Here is a 21,598-nt window from a genome sequence, read left to right as displayed (position 1 = left end):
TAAAATAAGGGCACAATCCTATGCTTGTTTAGACAGAAAAAGGCCCACAACTCCCAGCATTCCCCAGCCAGCTTGGCTAGCTGGTGCATTCTGGGAGTTGTAGGCATTTTTTCTGCCTATTTCTAAATAGGCTTGGATTGCACCCTCAGTAAGCATCTGCTGAAGGTAAATGAGGGATGGTATATTTCGGTAAATTCAGATTCATATATGTGCTAAACAAGAAAGGTTCTTGCAATAGCTAGCATCTGAGATCTTGCCACGTCTACCTTGCTCATCTGAACTAATTCACTATGGAAATGAATCTTGCAAGGAAGATTTATTTGATTATGATCAGGCAGCATTATTTTGTCTCCAAATTATAGCCTCTTACCACTTAGCATTTTCTTCCTGGAAAAATATCTCCAGTGTGGGACATAAAATATCCCAGAATCTTTTAATTTCTCCATTGGTGAGTCTTAATGTCCCCCAAACCAGGCAATATATTGGGGGTATAAAAATGTCCCATGGATTTTCCAAAGAAAACTGGTCTAGGGAAGCAAGTACTCTAGGTGTCTGTAGATTGGCACAAGCCATGGGATTTCATTGGACGTTTATCTTACCAGAGACAGATCTGTCTTCAGGGTAGAAAAATACCCCACAACATCAAAAAAGTTAGCTCTTAGTAACAAAAAGTGTTACCTAGAGTTTTACCTTGACAGTTTATTATACTTCTCTAATATTCTGAGTTTATAACATACTTATTCTGACACCAAAGATATGTTTGTTTGTGGGGGCATTTTACCACTCAGGATACACTGGAAAATGGCTTGGGGTAGCAAAACACCCCACAAACATATCTTTGTATATTTTGTTACAACCACTGCATGAAGGTTAACCATTATAAAAGTATCTTGTCAGTAATGTTATCCCCAGTTCAGTTTGGCTAGTGCCCCTAGGGTTTTGTTGCCTTCCATTGTAGCACATGCTTAAGTTACTTGCCTGAATCTTTGCCCAATAGGATTGCTCCGTCCACTAATATAAAAAGTAAAAGGCATAGATTACTTTTTTAAAAAAGTTGCTTAGAAATACAAAAAGAAGAAATCAGCTGCAATTCAGAAATGGGATACACTTGTACAAGTTTTGGAGGACTGGCTGGTCTAACTGCGCCTCTCAGAAGCTGTTGGAAAATTAATAGAAGTTAAGGAAGAAGCCCTATCCTAGTGTGCATAAACCAAACCCTAGGGAGTCTGTAGAGAATTGGGAATTGGACTGGGATGGGTAGATAGCAAGGGAAAGTCGGTGTTGTGGTGGACCCTAGAACAAGTGATAGAAAGGAAGTGGCAGCAGTGACATGGGAGGGACTGGAGTGGGTAAAAGAGAAAGAGAGAGTGGCAAAGTTGTTCATCTTTCTGAATCTTGGCTATGATAGTAGTTTGCTCCTAAGCATACCCTTCCTAATGCTTGCCCATAAGAGCCCATTTTCACCAAGGATTAAAAACCTGAACACTTTTTGAATCCACCATTAAACCAAGTAGTTTTCAGATTAGAATGCTCATTCAAACAGCAGCCACTGTTTACATAGGAGCTTTCCACTAAACTCCTATCCCACTGCCTTGCCTACAGGTTTTGTCACCATCAGACTCATTTTTGAGCAACCCACCAAGTTGGTGGATTTCAGAAGATGAGCATGTAGATTGCAGATTATGTTTTCTGGTTACTTCACATCAGAGATGGGTAACTTGTGGACCTCCAGATGTTTTGGCCTACAACTCCCATGATACCTTGCTATTGGCTATGCTGGTAAAGGCTGATGGAAGTTGTAGGCAAAAATATCTTGAGAGCCACAAGTTGCTCACCCCTACTTTACATTCAACAAAGAAGTTATCACTTGGGGAAAATACCACCAAAATTCTTCTGTAACAAGTTGCAAGAGCAAGGCAGAAAATAAATCTAAGAGCAACAGACACCCCAAGAATAGGGCTGCCAGCTCCTAATCCAAAGAAGGGCTTTTTCTTTTACTTCAGTAGTTTTATGGCAGGCTGAGACACTGTGCAGACACAGCTTTTGCCATCATGGGGCTTCACGTGATGGCCTCTCCAAGTCCCCAAGCTATACAAGTTGCAAGGTCACCTTCGAAGGCAGGCACTCAGGAACCATTGGACTAGTCCATTCTAGTGCTAAATGCTTCACAGTAAGACCTTCTTCAAGCAACAAATGCAGCAGGGACAGGGGGTGCCTGACCCTAAAAAAGATAAACTAGTTGAAGATCTAAAAGGAAATATGCTATCGCCCTTCCTGCATACATACCTAAAAAATAGGCAAAGAGCAAATTCATTTCTACAAGAACAAGGCTAGACAAAGGTCAGGTGCCAGGTATCTAGACATCAAGGAATTATTATTATTTGTAGGTCTTTATTTTTGCTAATTTATATACCACCTTTCCATCCAGAGGTGCCCAAGGTGCACCTCTAACAAACTCAAATAACAGTGTAACATCACACAATTAAAATACAATTTCAGTAAAACATGGAAGGCAGAATATGGCAGATAAAACCCAACAAGCCAGATAGATTTAAAAACTCCTGCTAGATGGCTTCAAGGGGCAATGAAAAGTCATTAAATAAGGTACCAAAATGGATCTCCTGGGGCAGAGAGTTCCACAGTTTGGATGCTGCCATAGAGAAGGCTCTCTCCAGCATTCCTGTCAACCCATGCCTCATGTGCAGGTGGGATACATAAGGGAGCCTCCTTTGTCAATCTCAAGGGACATGCAAGTTCATAATATTAACTTTTTCCTGAATTTCTGGAATTTGAGCTCTTGATTCGACCTTGTGCTGGGCTTAAACATTAGCTACTGGCAATGGACATTGAAGATATTTGTTTCCAGGTCTTCTGAAAGTAACATTACATTGTACAAAGTTCTTAGGTGCTCTAAGAGTGAAATAATATGGCAGCAAGGATGTCTGGGTGGTGGAAGTTAGCAGCTGGAAGAATTTGAAGAAGCCACAGCTCAGGTGCTCAGACTCACATATGCAGCATGTTGTGCACTCGGTACGACATGATAATGCCATGAGTCATATTGCACACCCTAAAAACTAGAGACACACCCTGAGTGCTAGGCTTGTTCAAAGCATTTTTGTTCTGTGGTTCTGGCAGCCCTGCCAAGGCATTGATTGCAATCACAGGTCTTGCTGGCCCCATTTTGCTGCCAAAGGGCTTGATATCTTTAGTTGGAACTTGTCAAAAGCTCTCTGATTGGGGAAATCTATAAATCTTTGTTTACAGTGTCTTCCAGAGAAAGAATAACTTAACATTAGGCCAAATAGCAGGATATTTTAAGGAAGGCTCCTTTGCTGCAGTTCTATCCCAAGCTAAGACAACTCTGCCTATCTGAAGGAAATGAATTGGCTAGTCAGTGGGAGAGATATTGGGCAAAGGTATGTTCCATCTGGAAAGAAATATCCTGAAGGATACTCCTAGGAATTAAAAAGTTAAATTGGAAAATGCAGTTAAGAAGGGTAAATCCAATGGGTCACTAAAATGGCAAGCAAGCAGATAACAACGGTAAGCAAGCAAACCCTGGGGTGGAGCCTCTGTTATTTCCCTTGGGAAAGATTCCAAGGCAGAGAGGCAGAGGCTGAATACCATCAAAGCTCTTTGTGAGCTACCCTATCTTTGGGCCTTTTCAAAGAAAAACCGATGGGAGCAGTAGGATGGAAGAAGAAAATGGTAGGAGGGATGGGACAGAGAAAAGCTTTAATGGATGTTTTCCTCCAAGAAGGAATTATAAATCCTAAAACAACAAAAGTTGGAGATTCTAAAATTTATTTAGAATCTAAGTAAAATCTTAAGGCCTTTGCAGATAATTTAAAAAAGCAGATTTTGTCTGTATCATTATAAGTTTGCTAACCCTGATCCGACAGCAACAGTAAGAAATCCCATTTGTCACCTAGGATACAATTCTGTACAGAGAAATGTCCTACAACTCCTAGCATGTCCCAGCCACCATGGCTGACTGGGGCATGCTGGGAGTTGTAGGATGTTTTCCTGTCCAAATATGCGTAGGATAGCACCCCTGAGGAATGAGGGATAGATTTGCTGTTAGAGATATAGCTTTGCAAGACAGAAGTAACACTGCTGTTTGCAACTGAGGGTGCAATTCTATGAGCGCTATGAGTAAACCCAATAAGAAATGGATGAACTTATTTCTGAGTAAACATGCTTAGGATTGCATTGTAGTTTTGGGGAAAGGTACTGGATGAATGCTACAAATGGCTTTGCATAAGGGTGAGGGTACATCAAACAAGGATTTTTAAGAAATATGATGGAAGCTGCCAAAATGGCAGTGTGGTTACTGATGGGTGAGCAAGTACACCTGGCCAATGTAGTTTCCCAAGGGCTACTGCTCCTGATGCAAGAAGACCTCACACAAGGGAGAAGTCATCTGATTAAAAGAAAAACAAAATCAGAGAATACAAAGGGTGAGACCCAAGGCAAATTTGGCCTTGATGCAGTAACATGAATAGCTGGCTGATTATGTGCCTTGGTAGATAGGATGACTTAAGTACACCAGAAACTCAGAGGCATGGAAGGGACCAGTCCATCTCCATTCATGAATCAGCCATTCCACTTCACCCGCCCCCCAGCCAGATCCATGTATGCTGCTGGGCTGTCTGCCAGGCACCAGAATAGGGGGTGATTTTTTTCATTCCTCCTGTAGCCAGATTAAGTGGACAGGAGAGAAAGTGGTGGAGGTGGTAGGTGCAATAAGGCTTGTAGGATTGTGGGTGTGTGGGAACAAGGGGGGTTGGAGACTCCATTGGTGGTTATGATGCTTGGTAAGAGCCCAAACTCTATGCCATACTTAAATAGTAGTGGATATCTAGGTGGGGGCAAGTAATCTTTCCCTGAAGATAAGAACACTGGGGATGGGATTCTAATCTGAGAGTAAATCCCATATATGTATAGCAAACTGATTCTCCAAGTGTGGATCATGATGTAGCCAAAACCACCAGCCACACACACAGGAGAAAAGTATCAGCAGGCTTGGGGAAACCACAAGATTTCAGAAGTATAACAAATATTGATGACCCCCTCCCCCTAAAGATGGGGATTCCGAAACAGCCCAGTGAGGTCTGGCTGGGCATGCTCATTGGCCTGATTTTGGGAGTGAAGGCAACTGAAAATCTGGGAGGGGGGGATGAAATTGAGTAGTCTGAAAGAGGGCATGGCTGACTGGCTGAAATCCTGAACAGGAACACTCCACTCTGCAATGTTTTGTTGCAGGTCCCACTTGATAGATGTATTAGAAAACAGCAGCTGTACTTATGAGAAGGTCCAGAGACAATTAACAGAGAAGCAGGAAGATAAGGATAAAAGAATGACTAAATCAGAGTTGTCTGTACGAAACTGAAAGAGCAGGCAGGTGAGCTTGAAAATAAGGCCAGAAAGAATAGCCTAATTATTCTCATGTGGAGTCCCTGAGGTAGTGGAGGGGAAGCAGCCTATTGGGCATCTATACACCAGCCTAAAATCCTGCATTTAAAATGGGGCTTTCTGCTTCCATTTAAAATGCAGGATCACAACAACTCCCTTTCCCCCTTCCCTTTCCCCCTCCCCATATCTGAGTCTTCCATTATCTTTCATTGATCTCACTCCTCTTCTTGCCGCTTTAGCTCTTTTTACGGAGGAAACTGAAGTAGAACACAACGGGGTAATTTGATAGCTCATTATCTGCGATCTATTTAAAAATGGAACAAAGGGCATTTAGGGCAGAAGAGGCCATTGATCACGGCATCATGTAAAGAGCCTGCAAACGTCTGTGAAGGAGCAATCTCAATCGCAGGATAAAAGCTCTGTGTGAAGGAGCTCATTGTCTTCATCGAGTACTGAATAGGTTTAGTTAGCAACATGTACTTCAGGGCCCCATCTACACTGGGTTTTTACTCCAGGGCAGGTGCGAGGCGAGGTCCCTTGTGATTGATGATACAGTTGCAACTTCACAGCCATCTGTGGTTTTCGCCTGGAAAAAGCGGAGTTCCAAGGAGGCGTTTTACTGTGATTTTGGGGGTTTGCTGCAGGTTCCCCCCACGGTTGCGGACCATCTGTTCCTTCCCCGACCTGAGTTCACATCTTACAGTGGGCGTGTTGCATGCATGCATAGTGCCTACGTCACTCTGTGATGCCCCTTTGTTCCCCCATACTTTCGCAGCTGTGCAGTTACAGAGGCACAGAGGAGCGTTTTCATTTATTTAATCACACTTTCACACATTTTTGCAGCTTAGTATCTTCTCAACGGTTGCTTTTGGTCTCAGTAGCCAAGGGCTGGGGAGGGCCTTGCAGGAGGAACAACATCGCTCCGGGCACCATTTCAGAGTGATGGCTAGGGCTAGGCACATAGCGCTCACGCTTGTGAGTGCAAACCATCGCGAGAGTCTCAGTCTGGGAAACTGACAAACTGATGGTGCGGATATGAAGGAGCACAAAACACCCAATTTTTACCTAAAACAGGGGCTGGATCTACACTTACCGCCTTTTTTCGCTTCCAATGAGGTTTGACCACCTGCCTTTCACACTACGCAGTACCCGCCTCGAATTGGAACCGGAATTTCCCACTTCTGTGCTCCCGCTTTCAATACCCTGATATCCCGGTATTTCCCCTTAATGTGCTCTGATTTTCCACCTTCGCTACCATATCCGGTCGTAGTCCCCTCCCCCACCTGTCCATATACGGCTGTGTTTGTATTTCCCTCCTGTCCAATCACAGCTCTCGACAGCCCCATGTCTTCTTCTGGCTACTGATTGCATAGCTTCCTCAGCAGCCCCTGTTTCCTCAGCAACAAGCAAAGGGCTGGATGTGCGTGCGCTTGTCTGATCTCGGAAGCTAAGCGGGGTCGGCCCTGGTCAGTAGTTGGATGGGCGACCGCCTGGGAATCAGGCTTCCTGCACTGAGCAGGGGGTTATTCTATCCCTTCAAATGAGATTAAATTTTACCCCCTCCTATCCCCCACTCTAGATGTTTTTTTAAAAAAATTAAGGCGTTATCCTCGCAGAATCGGGGCTTCTCCGCAACGTTTTTTTTCTAATTCAGGCATGATCTTTGAAGATTCGAAGTTGTGAATTAGAAAAAAAACATTGCGGAGAAGCCCCGATTCTGCGAGGATAATGCCTTAATTCCAGCTGAACATCAGGAAAAACTTCCTGACTGTTAGAGCAATATGGCAATGGAACCAATTACCTAGGGAGATAGTGGGCTCTCCCACACTGGAGGCATTCAAGACGAGGCTGGACAGCCATCTGTCAGGGATACTTTGACTTAGATACCTGCACTGAGCAGGGGGTTGGACTTGATGGTCTTATAGGCCCCTTCCAACCCTACTATTATATGATTCTATGATCTTTCTATGTATAATCCCATTTATTTTGATCTTTAGCATCAGGTATATGGATGCAGGTGGCTAAATTTTGGCTAAGGAGTTATGCTTGAAGGCACATATTACTCAATTTTGAGGATCATGCACTACCCCATTTGCTCTTGCCAGTTTCTTGTGATGCACTGCAGTCTACACATTGTTCTGCTGCAGCACAAGAGGGTCTAGTGGCACCTTAGAGACTAATGAATTTATTGTGTCTGAAACTTTTGGGTGGGGTGGGGGCAGAGCCCAGTTTGTCAGTTGGCAGATTTTATACACACACATATGGAAAGAGACGGGGAGTGTCACTATAAAGTGAGGCCAGAGGCTCAGGAATGCTAGAAGTGGGTGTGTTACATTACTATGCAGATTAATGTACTTGTATGTGCTCTACATAGAAATGTGACACTCCTATCTCTTGCATTGCTAGGCCTTCTGGCCTTACTTTGTAATAACATCCCCCTCCCTTCTTTAATTGTCTGTACCGGGGTGTGTGTGTGTGTGTGTGTGTTTCTGCGAACTAATGACAATACTTCATCTACCTGACAAAGTGAGTTCTTATTTCTGGCCTACAAAAGTTTATGCCACAATAAATTTGTTAGTCTTGAGGGAGCCACAAGACTCCATATTGTGTGTGGGTTTTTTTAAAGTATTATGGTCTACACTATGTGGGTTAATTTGGGCTGGCAGATCAGTGGGAGGAGGCTAATTTGCAAATGGAGATTGGCTGGTCCCTTCCAATCTTCTGAGGCCAGTGCTTAGTTAGGATGCAATCCTAAACATACTTCCAAGGGTGTAAACCCCATGGAACACAGTGGGGCTTGCTTCCAGGTAACCATGCTTAGGATTGTGCTGTTAGTCATCCAAGGCATATAACCAGCCAGCTATTCCTATTATCTATATTAAAGCTAAATTTGACCACCCTTCCCAGAGAAGGCCTGGTGTGGGGTATACGAATGTATAGGAGGAGTGACACTTCTGTATTCTCATTCAGCCCACAGTCATTCACTAACAGGTGACTTTGTTCTATTTTCTGTATTTCTCAGGTGGGCTCCAGATGGAAAAGAGATTAATATCAGCTACTGAGTTTAGTTACAGTGTGGATTTCACTATGTTTTTTTTCTTACCTTTGCAACTGTAATTATATCCCATTGTTCCTCCAAGCAGCACCTTCCATTTTTTTCCACCTGCCTATTTTATCCCCACAGCAACCCAATGAGCTAGATTAGGCCAAAGATGGAGATCACACAGTGAGCTTCATGGCTGAGTGAGGATTTGAACTAAAGTCTCCCTGCATCTAGTCCAACATTCTATTCACTACACCACCCTTCCCCAACCTGGTGCTCTCCAGATGTTTGCACTTCAGCTTCCATCAGCCACAGCCAACATGACCAATGGTAAAGAATGCTGGGTGTTGTAGTCCAAAATATCTGAAGACATCAGATTGGGGAAAGCTGCACTACTCCAGATTGGGTTCTTCCAATATAAACATGATAATTGTCTAGAATAATTGGCTAATGTAAGATGATAATGTATATTTTACTAATGTACATTTTTTCATTCATTTGTTTTTGTGTCTCTAGTACCTAGTCTAGGACAGGAAGGCCTGGCGTGCTATGGTCCATGGGGTCACGAAGAGTTGGACACGACTGAATGACTGAACAAAGTACCTAGTCTCAGTGTTTTTTTTTTTTTTAAATTATTTAAAAATATCAGGTAAAAACATTCAATAACATTAGAACAATTTATACTATTTGTTCGTTTTCTAGATTCCTCTGTGAAAGTGCGTAGTTTATTAAGAGGCCATGTCTTTATATGTTATCCCTGAAGGTGTCTCTCCACAGTCCTTCATGTGTACATAGAGGTTGCCTTTTGTTGTTCTGTTCATTAACATATTTCACGAAACCATACCAAGTTGCCAAAAAAGAGCCCATTTCTTGATGTTGGCTTACTTTTCAAATACTTTTCATCATGGCAGAAGCTAGCATATTCTGTTGACATTATCTGTCCATCCATCCATCCATCCATCCATCTATAAAATATTAATGCCAATTGTGAGTCACGCTATTTTTTTTTTTTTGGTCTAGTTCCACTCACTCTCTTATGTTTCAATGGCAATGCTTTAATAATGAGTGGAAAATCTAGCTATTGTTTCCACAGCCTTCCATTGTACATGTGGGGGACAGAAAGGCAGAAATATCACCTAGCTATGATATTGCAAACCAAACTAGTGGTATATTCTCCCTCAATGTGCCATTATGGCTCTTGTCTATATGGGTAAGGGAAAGATATCAATGGGCAGAATCCAATGGGGTGCTTCCACCCCTGTGCCCTGCCGATGGCATTGCCCGCATCACTTCTGAAACAGCGCTTTAGCGCTTCCGGGGCAACCTGAGACATTTCCGCTCATTTCTGGAAGGAGGCAGGTCAGCAGAGCTTGCATAAAGGAGCTCTGCTGACCTGCCTCTTTCCAGAAATGAGCATTTCCACTTGTTTTGGGGCTTTCCCTAGGAAGCACTAAATCTCTCCTGTGTAAGCGGAGGGTTCGGCGTGCACAATGCAATTGTCAGGACCCACCACTTGTGGAAGGGAACTGGTGGGGCCAAAAATAATCAGTGGGGGTGTAAGTGCCCCGTTGGATTCTGCCCAACATATACAATGGCTGAGCTTATAGTGATTTCAGAGAAGCCCTCCCCCCGTCCCTCTGTTTTTTGTTGTAAGCTTCTCGTTTTCTGGAGGTGTAGGCTAACTAGAGATTGGGGGCTTAAATCAGCCCTCCCTAACCTGGTGCCCTCCAGGTAGTTCATTGTCCCAACTTACTCAATGATTTGATTTGGCTTTAGGAAGCCTTCTTTCCAGAAGTAAGGGTGGGATAGGAAAGGCAAATGCTTTGTCTAGCAAAGGCCATGTGTCAGGGTGGACACTGAGCCCATAGAATCCCAGAGTAGTTCTGATTCTGAGGAAGAGCAGTCGCTCCTAGGAGAGGAGCGCGCTCCTCTTTCCCAGGACGAATAGCTGACGGAGATTCCTCCCACCAGCATTCTTAGTTTAGTTAGCAGTCCAGGGAGTGACCAGGCACAGATAGCAGACTTGGTGGATGCGCGACGCAGACGCAGAGAGCGGCGCCAGATGGAGGGTGCGGAAAGGAGGCGTAATGCCAGGTTGGCGCGCAAACAACGACTGCGCCCAGAGGATCCAAGGGAAAAGGGGAGGGACTCTCCCTAGTCCTTAAGTTCAGGGGTCTGCCAGTAATTCTCTTTCAAACGGGGACCAACTGTTCCAACGTAGGGCATAGGTACTGTGCTGCTCAGATCTAGTTGCAATCAGTATAGCTGTTAAGTTGTAAAAGAAGAATAAAGCTTTGAAAGGAATTCCTTTGTCTGTGTCTGGACTTGGCTACTGGATTAGACTGAGAAAGACCTCCAAGGAGCCCTTGACACCATGCTGGCTGGGAATTATGGGAGTTGACAGTTCAGCATAACAGGAGGTTACCAGGCTGGGGAAGCCTGGCTTAAATAAACCTGGAAGTACACACATGCAGTTTCATTGCAGCTGCTGATGTCGTTCATTACTCCAATGTAGTCAATGATTTGATTTGGCTTTATGAAACTTTCCTTCCAGCAGTGAGGCTGGGATCTCGGGGCAGGCAAACATGTTAGTGTTTAGTAACAGATGCTTGCATGACACAGTTTGGCAGAAGGGTACCGCAGGAGGTGTGAGAGAGTTATGCAATGGCACATCTAGGGTGGTGGTGCATGCAGCTTGTGGGGAAGCTTACAGCAACCTCAAGTGTAAGTTGTGCTTATCTAAGCAGTTCAAAATAAGAACGTAGGTGGCTGGGCGGTACCCCAGTCCAATGGATGGAACTGTCTGTTGCTCAGGGGAGGGCAGTTGCTAGTTTCTCTCTGGTTAATATTAAGCCTGCCATACCATAACTCCGTGTGGGCTCTATCTTCAATACTGTGTCTCTGTTGATCTTCCTTCAATATTATGCCCCTGTTTTGGAAATGTTGACTCTTTCCCGGATTCAAGCTACATTATTTTGTCACAGGGAAAATGCTGTTTTCCCTGCAGATAGTGTGGCAGTCGCAGTTTTAAGTACTGTCTGAAACTGCCAGGAGGTGTTTATTCCCTCACTTCATATATCCAGGGGTCCTGGGAGCATGTCTACACCAGCCTAAAATCTCACATTTAAAAGGGGGCTTTCTGCTTCTGTTTTAAATGCAGGATCACAATGGACTCCCTTTACACGTGCTTCCTTCTCCCCATCTCCTTTCCCCCTCCTTCTCCCCCTTCTCTGAGTCTTCCATACGTTTCATTGATCTCGCTCCTCTTCTTGCGGCTTTTCCTTTTTCTTGGAGGGAACTCAAGCGGAACACCAGTGGGGTAATTTGATAGCGAGATCTCCGATCTTTTAAAAAATGGAATAAAGGTAATTTAGTGCAAGAGATGCCCTGGAGGTTCACAATGTCATCTAAAGGGCCCACAGATTTCCATGAGTGAGCAATCTCAATAGAAGGATAAAAGCTCCATGTGAAGAAGGCCTACATCTCTTTCAACCCAAGGGCCAAATTCAATTTTAGAGGAGCTGTTGGGGGACATATCTCACTGGTTGGCAGGGCTGAAGGAAAAAGGGGTGGAACTGAGATATCAATACCACCATATTTTAGCTTAAAGCTCTTAACTGCCAGTAACTAAGCTGTGGAGAGCTGTCAGCTGAGGCCGTCCTCCACGTCCCTCATCTGAGGGAGGTTTGGAGGATGGCATCACTGCCTTGATGTGGCGAAGGGGCTTGCATAACTCAGTGAAGCCATAAGCTATGCCATGCAGGGCCACCCAAGACAGACAGGTCATGGCGGAGAGTTCTGACAAAATGTGGTCCACTGGAGAAGGAAATGGCAACCCACTCCAGTATTCTTGCCAAGAAAACCCCATGCAACGTAGCACAAGGCTAAAAGATATGACGCCGGAAGATGAGCCCCTCAGGTCGGAAGGTGTCCAATATACTACTGGGGAAGAGCAGAGGGTATTTCCAAGTAGCGCCAGAAAGAGTGAAGCGGCTGGGCCAAACCCGAAAGGACACTCAGCTGTGGATGTGTCTGGCGGTGAAAAGAAAATCCGATGCTGTAAAGAACAATATTGTTTAGGAACCTGGAATCAATGAATCAAGGTAAGCTGGAGGTGGTCAAACATGAGATGGAAAGACTGAACATTGACATCTTGGGAATCAGCGAACTAAAATAGACAAGCATGGGCGAATTTAATTCAGGTGACCATTATATCTACTACTGTGGGCAAGAATCCCTTAGAAGAAATGCAGTAGCACTCATAGTCAACAAAAGGGTGGGAAAAGCAGTACTGGGGTACAATCTCAAAAATGATAGAATGATCTCAGTATGAATCCAAGGCAAACCATTCAACATCACAGTAATTCAAGTCTATGCCCCAACCACTGAGGCCAAAGAAGCTGAGGTTGATCAGTTCTATGAAGACCTACAACACCTTCTAGAACTAACACCAAAAAAAGATGTCCTTTTCATCATAGGGGATTGGAATGCCAAAAGTCAAGAAATCACTGGGATAACAGGCAAGCATGGCCTTGGTGTACAAAATGAAGCAGGACAAAGGCTAATAGAGTTTTGCCAAGAGAACATGCTGATCATAGCAAACACACTTTTCCAACAGCACAAGAGGCGACTCTACACATGGACATCACCAGATGGTCAATATCGAAATCAGATTTATTATGTACTTTGCAGCCAAAGATGGAGAAGCTCTATACAGTCAGTAAAAACAAGACCTGGAGCTGACTGTGGCTCAGATCATGAGCTGCTTCTTGCAAAATTTCGGCTTCAATTGAAGAATGTAGGGAAAACCACTAAACCATTCAGGTATGACCTAAATCATATCCCTTATGAATATACAGTGGAGGTGATGAATACATTTAAGGGATTAGACCTGATAGACAGAGCGCCTGAGGAACTATGGACGGAGGTCCATAACATTGTTCAGGAGGCAGCAACTCAATCCATCCCAAAGAAAAAGAAATGCAAGAAAGCCAAGTGGCTGTCTGATGAGGCTTTACAAGTAGCTGAGGAAAGAAGGGAAGCAAAAAGCAAGGGAGAAAGAGGAAGTTATACCCAACTGAATGCAGATTTCCAGAGAATAGCAAGGAGAGACAAGAAGGCCTTCTTAAATGAACAATGCAAAGAAATTGAGGAAAACAATAGAATGGGAAAGACTAGAGATCTCTCCAAGAAAATCGGAGATCTCAAGGGAACGTTTTGTGCAAAGACAGGCATGATAAAGGACAAAGAAGGCAGGGACCTAACCGATGCAGATGAGATTAAGAAGAGGTGGAAAGAATACACAGAAGAACTATACAGGAAAGATCTTAATGTCCCTGATAGCCATGATAGTGCAGTCACTGAACTTGAGCCGGACATCCTAGAGAGTGAAGTCAAGTGGGCCTTAGCAAGCATTACTAACAACAAAGCTAGTGGAGATGACAGTATTCCAGCTGAGCTATTTAAAATCCTAAAAGATGATGCTGTTAAAGTGCTGCCCTCAATATGCCAACAAATCTGGAACACTCAACCGTGGCCACAAGACTGGAAAATGTGATGATTTACACAAATTTGGCTGTAATTTGTGTAATTGGTGCAAATTGCAGCAGGAACTTGTGTAAATTATACGATATGTGCCCAAAATTCGCATTTATTTATTTATTTATAGTTATTTATTTGTTTATTTATTTCTATACTGCCCAATAGCTGAAGCTCTCTGGGCAGTTCACAAAAATTAAAACTAAACGGCACACAATAAAACAATTTAAGATATATAGAACATTAAAACCACAATATAACAATACAACCGCAATAAAACCTAGCAGCAGTGCAGGAATTTAAAATACAGATTTAAAACAGCATAGCTAAAAGTCTAGAAAGCTAAAATGCGAAAATGCCTGGGAAAATAAAAAGGTCTTCACCTGGCGCCGAAAGGAATACGATGTCGGTGCCAGGCGAACCTCACTAGGGAGCTCATTCCACAGTCAGGGTGCCACAGCAGAAAAGGCCCTCCTCCTAGTAGCCACCTGCCTCACTTCCTTTGGCAGGGGCTCACAGAGAAGGGCTGCTGAGGATGATCTTAAGGTCTGGGCAGGCACGTATGAGAGGAGGCGATCCTTCAGATAACCTGGCCCCAAGCCGTTAAGGGCTTTAAATGTTAATGCCAGCACTTTGAATCGGGCCCGGAAATAGACTGGCAGCCAGTGCAGCTGGAAAAGTACTGGCATAATATGAGCTCGCTAGCCAGTACCTGTTAACAATCTTGCTGCCCTATTTTGGACCAGCTGAAGTTTCTGGACCGTTTTCAAAGGCAGCCCCATGTAATAATCAAGATGAGAAGTTATCAGCATGGATAACAGTAGCTAGGCTATCTCTGTCCAGAAAAGGGCATAGTTGGTATACTAGCCTAAGCTGATCAAAAGTGCTCCATGCCACTGAGTTCACCTGTGCCTCAAGTGACAGTTCTGGATCCAAGACCACTCCCAAACTACAAACGTGATCCTTTAGGGGGAATGCAACCCCCTTCAGAGCAGGTTGAATATCACCTAGCCGGGCAGACAAACCACCCACTAACAGTACCTCCGTCTTGTCTGGATTGAGTTTCAGTTTATTGGCCCCCATCCAGTCCATTACCGTGCCCAGGCACTGATTCAGAACAGCCACTGCCTCACCTGGTTTTGATGAGAAAGAGAGGTAGAGCTGGGTGTCATCTGCATATTGATGGCACCTCAGCCCACACCTCCGGATAACCTCCCCCAGCGGTTTCATGTAGATGTTAAACAGCATAGGGGATAAAATAGAGCCTTGTGGAACCCCATGGCATAGCTGCCAAGGCACAGAGCAATAATCCCCCAGCACCACCTTCTGGAATCGGCCATCCAAGTAGGAGCAGAACCACTGCAGTGCAGTGCCTCCAACGCCCAACCCAGACAACCTATCCAGAAGGATACCATGGTCGATGGTATCGAAAGCCGCTGAGAGATCCAGGAGAATCAACAGGGTCACATTCCCCCTGTCGCCCTCCTGGCAGAGGTCATCCCACAGGGTGACCAAGGCAGTTTCTGTTCCAAAACCAGGCCTGACTCCCGATTGAAATGGATCTAGATAATCCGCTTCATTCAACAGTGTCTGGAGCTGTCCTGCAATCACCCGCTCAAGCACCTTGCCCAGGAAGGGGATGTTGGCCACTGGCCTATAATTGTTAATATCCTCCGGGTCCAGATTAGGCTTTTTCAGGAGTGGTTTGATTACTACCTCTTTTAAAGAGGCTGGCACCACTCCCTCTCTCAATGAGGAATTTACAACTTCCTGGACCCAGCCGGACATCCCCTCCTTGTTTGATGTAATAAGCCATGAAGGGCAAGGGTCAAGCACACAAGTGGTCGATTGGACTTGGCCAAGCACCTTGTCTGCATCCTCAGGCCTCACAGTAACTGAAACTCATCCAATAAAACTGGACCAGATGGTGCTCTGAATGCCTCTACCAATGGAACTGCATTAATCGTGGTGTCCAATTCATGACAAATCTGAGCGACTTTATCTTCAAAGTGCCTTGCAAACTCATCACAGCGTGCCACTGAGGGTTCCACCGTGTCTCTCCCTGGCCCAGAATGTAACAGGCCGCAAACCACTTGGAAAATCTCTGCTGGACGACACTGAGAAGATGCAATGCTGGTGGGAAAGAACTGTCTCTTTGCCACCCTCACCACCACAGAGTACGCTTGATAGTGAGCTCTTACCTGTGTTCAGTCAGACTCAGCATGAGTTTTCCTCCACCTGCGTTCTAGCCGTCTCCCTTCTTGCTTCATTGCCCTCAGCTCAGGTGTATACCAAGGAGCTGGCCGGGCTCTGCTGACACCAACTGCAGTTAAAATTTGCATAAATGACACCAATTGCAGTCAAAATTTGCATAAATGACACCAATTACAGTCAAAATTTGCAGAAGTCACGCAAATTGTGCTCCTGGATTTGGGGCCCAGAAAATGTTCCTGGATTTGGGGAAAAGCCCTGCAGCTCAGCCCGCAAATGCAAGCCAAATCGGCTGCTTGCTGGGAGTCTGTCGAGCCTCCAAAGGGCCAGATCCCACAGCGATGGACATCCCGAATTCTGGCATAAGCTTTCATGGACACTCTCCACTTCATCAGATGCATCTGCCAGTTTCAAGTTACCACTTTATGCATTTGACAAAGAGAATCATGTCCACAAAAGCTTGTGCCAGAATAAATTTGTTTGTTTTTAAGATTCCCCAGGACTCTTTGCTGCACATGGAAAATGGCTGCCTTCTATAAACTAACTACCCCAAATCACTGGTCAACTTTTTCCTTAACTTCAAATCTTGAAGCAGGTGTTCAATCAGTGTAGGTAAGCAATATCACATTAGAGTCAATCTAGGCTTTCCACTTTATATCCCACAGGCATTGTCCTTCTGGATCTAAACCCAGCCCTGGTTATTAAGTGAGCACTTTTATTGTATCCCGTTACTTTCTTTACTAAAGCAAATGTTAAGGAAATGGAAACAAACAGTTATTCAAATGACTTTACAAAAGTCATAAAAATCACACGTTACTCCTATCAACCAAAGAATAAATTCGCAATGGTGGGTAGAACCCTGAAATTATTCCCTATGAGTAGACTAAGGGTGCAATCCTATCATGATGCTCGTAAGCCTCCAAACTCGGAGGCTTACGGTCATCCAAGGCAGAGTGGGAAGAGCAGCAGAAGCAATCTTCACTCCCCGCACCTCCTGCTCTGCGTTTTTGCTAGGTGGGCTTTTTTCCCATCTAGCTGGGGCATTTCAGAGTGGGAGGCAAGGAGACTGGTGGGGCCTCAGGATAGCTTGTTTCCTGGCCTCGCCAGTCTCCTCACCTCCCCGCCCACTGAAATGCCCCCTTTCTTCATCCTCTGAGGTCGAGTTCCCAGCCTTGGAGAGCAGCTGGTGTGGTTCTTTCTACACCAGCCGTGAGTGGGCAGGAGGGGAGGAGAGCTCCAATTCCCAGCTCCGAGGTCACATTGCTGGCCCTGACCTCGAACTAGGGAATCCAAAATATCCCATGGCCCCTTGGATACTATCTAAGGGCCATAGGATTGCCCCCTAATAGCAATGAGAGTTAATGTTTATTATGGACTGTTATAATGATGATTATCCAATGTCACATAGTGCTTTTCATTAGGGCTGTGCATCGCTTCAGTGCCAAATCCGAATACTGAAGTGAATCGGGGTGCTTTGGGGGTGCCTCGGTGAGATCCGAAGCAGATCAGAACAGCACCAAGGTGCTCCTAAGTGAAGCAGGTCACTGCCAAAGCGCCTTGGTCTGCCTCGGAGATTCGGAGTTATTGTGATGCCTTCTGAAGCCCAGACAGCCTGTCTCTAGAATGTATCAACTTGTGAAAGATCAGAGAGGGGGCGAGGAGGAGGAGGACGGAGGGACTGTTGCAGAACCCAGAGTCAGAGAGACCACGGAGTGAAGGAAAAAGAGATTCTTTATTTAACGCGCGGGCTTAAGGCTGGAATCGTTTCCAAAGAGCCAGAAGCCCCGATTTACATTAGCACATTGGTTTTATAGACATTGTGACACATATGAAACGGCTCCTCCTCCCCCTCCCGCATGGGGTTGCAATCCTCAACATTTTTTCTCTTAGCACTATTGTTTATAATACAAGAACTGGGTTATAGGGTAGCCATGATAAGGAGAGAACAGAAGAGAACAGCAGAGAACAAGATATACAATTGTATGACCTTTGACAAGATAAGGAATTGCTGTGTCTCGTCAGCTTACAACAATATATTCAAGGGAGAAAGAGCTCAGCAAGAACATGAAGCATGAGACTGCATGAGGCTACTTAGTCTGACCCCCGATATGGCTGCTACATTCCCCCCTTAAATGCATAATTTCATTACAATTATAGCATTTCTGATAACTATACAAAGCTTTTTGTGACATACATATTACTTAGCCTCTTGTTGGGCTATTAGAGCGTAGAGGGCAGCAGTTTTACTAGCTGAGACATAAAACAGATTGGTTAAACAGCGCATAAGACAAGGAACGCAGAGACATAACAGAACTTTTATGAACAATACTGGTAGAATTAGGATGAACAATGCTTTTAAGCCAGCTAAGATCTGGAAGCCAAGGGGTTAACTAATTGAGCTAATTGTTTTGTCTTATTGTTTTGTTAGCTACTATATTGTGCAGCTTGTTGATCTGTTCATCTACAGCATTGCCATTATTAGTTAAGTTAAAACAACAGAGCTTTTGGTGTGTCTCACAACTTAAATGATGAAGAAGGAAGAGGTAATCTATACCAGCTCTATTTTTTAGAACTGCACCTCTTAGATCACGCAACTCTTTATTTAACGATGACAATGCTCGTGAGGTGGCATTTATGCTTTTGGCTAAGCTGCAAGCTAACCAGTTGTTCTTTAGACCATTAGCCAAGGCTAAACCTGGAACCCCAACTAGTGACATTGCTAAGGCCAATTTTTCTGAGTCAGAATATAACTGCACATGACTATTACAATTTTTAGTTAGTTGGAGTGCTCGAGGCTGCCGTTGACGGATTTTCCCGGGCTACAGGGGAAGAATTGGCACCAGTTCAATTGGCGGCTGAGGCAACATGGGTGGTTATCAGACAAGTTGGCAGGAATGAATGACCAAGTGCGGGAATTACATGTCTAAAACTATCCATGAGGCAAAAGTATGTGGGCATCATTAAAAGATATGTTTTGAATTTTATTTCAGTGTAAGGGGGCCAGGGATAGCTTTATATTTTCTGGAAAATTTTTGACAATTAAGCATTCGTGCACACGTAGCATTTGTTTCAGCAATGATGGGGGTGCGTAGAGTGAACTCTGTAGGGGGTAGGATCTTTGCAACTACGCCCCAATTAGCATTTTGGGAATAAGTTAAACTTACACCATAAACTCTTAACATGGTATCTTTTTGAATGTTCCCAGGATGTCTACAGACAGGTATTAGGCAAGAGCTAATAAGCCTGTTTGCAGGTATACCTCTTGGCAAACAAAAATGTTTTACTCTCGTGATGTTAGCCAGGTGAAGCCAGTAATTATCAGCAAATCACTGGGACAAACTTCTTTTTCCAGGGGCAGACCCCCCTTTTTGCACCTTATTAAGGAAACACAATGCAACACTACTAACACTACAACACGCATGTTTGATCTTCTTTGGGATCTGACCGTACGCTGGGCAGCTATTCACCTGGCAAGCTGCAGTAGGGTCTAGTCCCCTTCTTCAATTCTCCAGTTGCAGGTCTGACCGTACGCAGGGGGACAGTTTCCTGGTGTGTCCACAGTAAGGTCTAGCCTGAGTCTTCTTACTGCTTTTTCAGAATGATTTTTAAAGGATTTTCAGGATTTCTGTTTACAGTCTACTCTCCCCCTCTCGCTCTCTTGACTCGTGTCCAATGTATCTAGGGTTTAACTCTAGCTGCTTTCATAGCTGCGGGGGTGGAAAGTATGACAGTTCTGAGTTCTTTCCATCTGGGAGTCAAAGGGTTATTTTTCCCTCTTTAACTCATACTTTAATTCTTGGTTGGAAAGGATGAACTTCTGTGATGGGAATGGCTTATTTTTTTAAGACAAAGCGACGCTGGGCTTGAAGAACTTTGCTCAGTGTTTGAACTTCTTGTTTAAGGCTAACGTTTGCTTGCTTTTGATGCCACTCCAGTGTCAATCATGAAGTCAATGTCACTGCCCCTCACAGTCAATGTCACGGCCCCTCTCAAGCTGTCTCCCTCTTCGCCCATTCTGGCCCCTTTGGTTTTCTCCTTTGTGTATTTGATTTATTTTATTTGGGCATTCATGCCACTAATGTCCATCTTGTCCACACTGGGCACACTGGTTCTTTTTTAAGAATCTTCTGCCTCTGCTGGGTCTTCTTCTTTTCTTCTTTCATCCATGTCTTCTTGGGCCTCTGGGTTGAGGGAGGTATACTGGTGATAGGCATTTGAAAGACGCTCCAAGTACGCTCTGGGGCCTCGGTGGCACCTTGCAGCACTTTAGACACTTTGGTCATATTAACTGACTTCTTCATACCTGCTTTCATGGCTTCTAACAGCAGGGTTTGATACTGGGTGAGGCGCTCTAGCCCCACTTGTGTTTTGGGATTCCAGCGGGGGGGGGGGTACTTACAAGGAGGCTTTATTGGGTAACTTACAGCACACAGGCGTACTTAATGGTTGGATCAGACAGCTTCTCTGAACCACGAGCTATTGGGCTAAATGGGTTTTATACCATACATGTTACCCATGAGGCAGCACAACACTAGCAAGCATTTTCAGCATAGGCTAGAAGTGTTTGGTTCTCAGGCACAGCTTCCTGTAAACAATTTCGCTTCTCAGAGTGCTTGATAACACTTTTATTTATTAGTATGGGAAGACAAATTTTTTCTCTTTTTTTTTGCTTTCTTTTTCTTTGCTGATCTGCCTGTATTGCAGATCATGTTTCAAACTTTTTACACAAAACTTTCTGCTCCATGCACCAGCCTTGTCTCTTTATTTGTCTTTTTCAAGTTAAACTTACTTAAACCTTTCTGCCTTACACTAGTCCCAATGACACACATTTGGGATAGGCTCTTCTTCTCCTTCTAGTTACATTTTCTTTATCTTAAAGAACTATTACATTATTGTGGCTACTTTATTCCAGGTAATAAGCTCCAGGCACAATCAGCTGCTTTTAATTTACCCTGGGGGCAACTATGGCCACGCTTCTTTTTTACAAATGTTTTTTCTTTGCCTTTTGCCTTTTCTTTTTCTCTCTTCTCTATCTGTCTTTTACTTTCTCTATTTTTTCTTTTCTACTTGCTTTTGTCTTTTCTCTTCGTCATCCATTGGGAACTACACTTAGTATCATTTGGAGTTGCAACTAACACTAATTTGCAAATATCACATATATTTCATGATATTTAAGAAATCATAAAATATACACAACAAACTTTTTCTGCAATTTAACACAATGAATGGAAAACACTTTTTGCATGGTAAGGCATGATGGAGCAGATCCAGCAATTATACTGCTCTTCTGGCTGAAAGCTCAGGGCTCATCAAAATCAAGGGAAAGGCATACCCACACACACAAAGAGTTCTAGGTCACCATTTTTGCATCAGCAACTCTATGCTGCATGA

The 21,598-nt window shown here is 44.1% G+C and overlaps 1 protein-coding gene across 3 annotated transcripts in view; it reads right to left on the bottom strand.

The window, feature by feature from the left end:
* PKP1 (plakophilin 1) overlaps positions 1-21,598 on the bottom strand; it is a 91,236-nt gene that overhangs the window by 67,121 nt on the left and 2,517 nt on the right. For all 3 annotated transcript variants that reach the window (XM_084853606.1, XM_084853605.1, XM_084853604.1), the window contains exon 2: positions 16,198-16,319. The gene's annotated coding sequence lies outside the window, so the exon portion shown is untranslated. The remainder of the gene's footprint in view (positions 1-16,197; positions 16,320-21,598) is intronic.

Source organism: Heloderma suspectum, chromosome 4 (genome assembly GCF_057233095.1).
Source record: "Heloderma suspectum isolate Gila_16-S chromosome 4, 16-S_ref, whole genome shotgun sequence".
Taxonomy (NCBI): Eukaryota; Metazoa; Chordata; class Lepidosauria; order Squamata; family Helodermatidae; genus Heloderma; species Heloderma suspectum.
The sequence above is the reverse complement of the archived record's forward strand: the minus strand, read 5'-3'. Positions and strand labels throughout refer to the sequence as shown.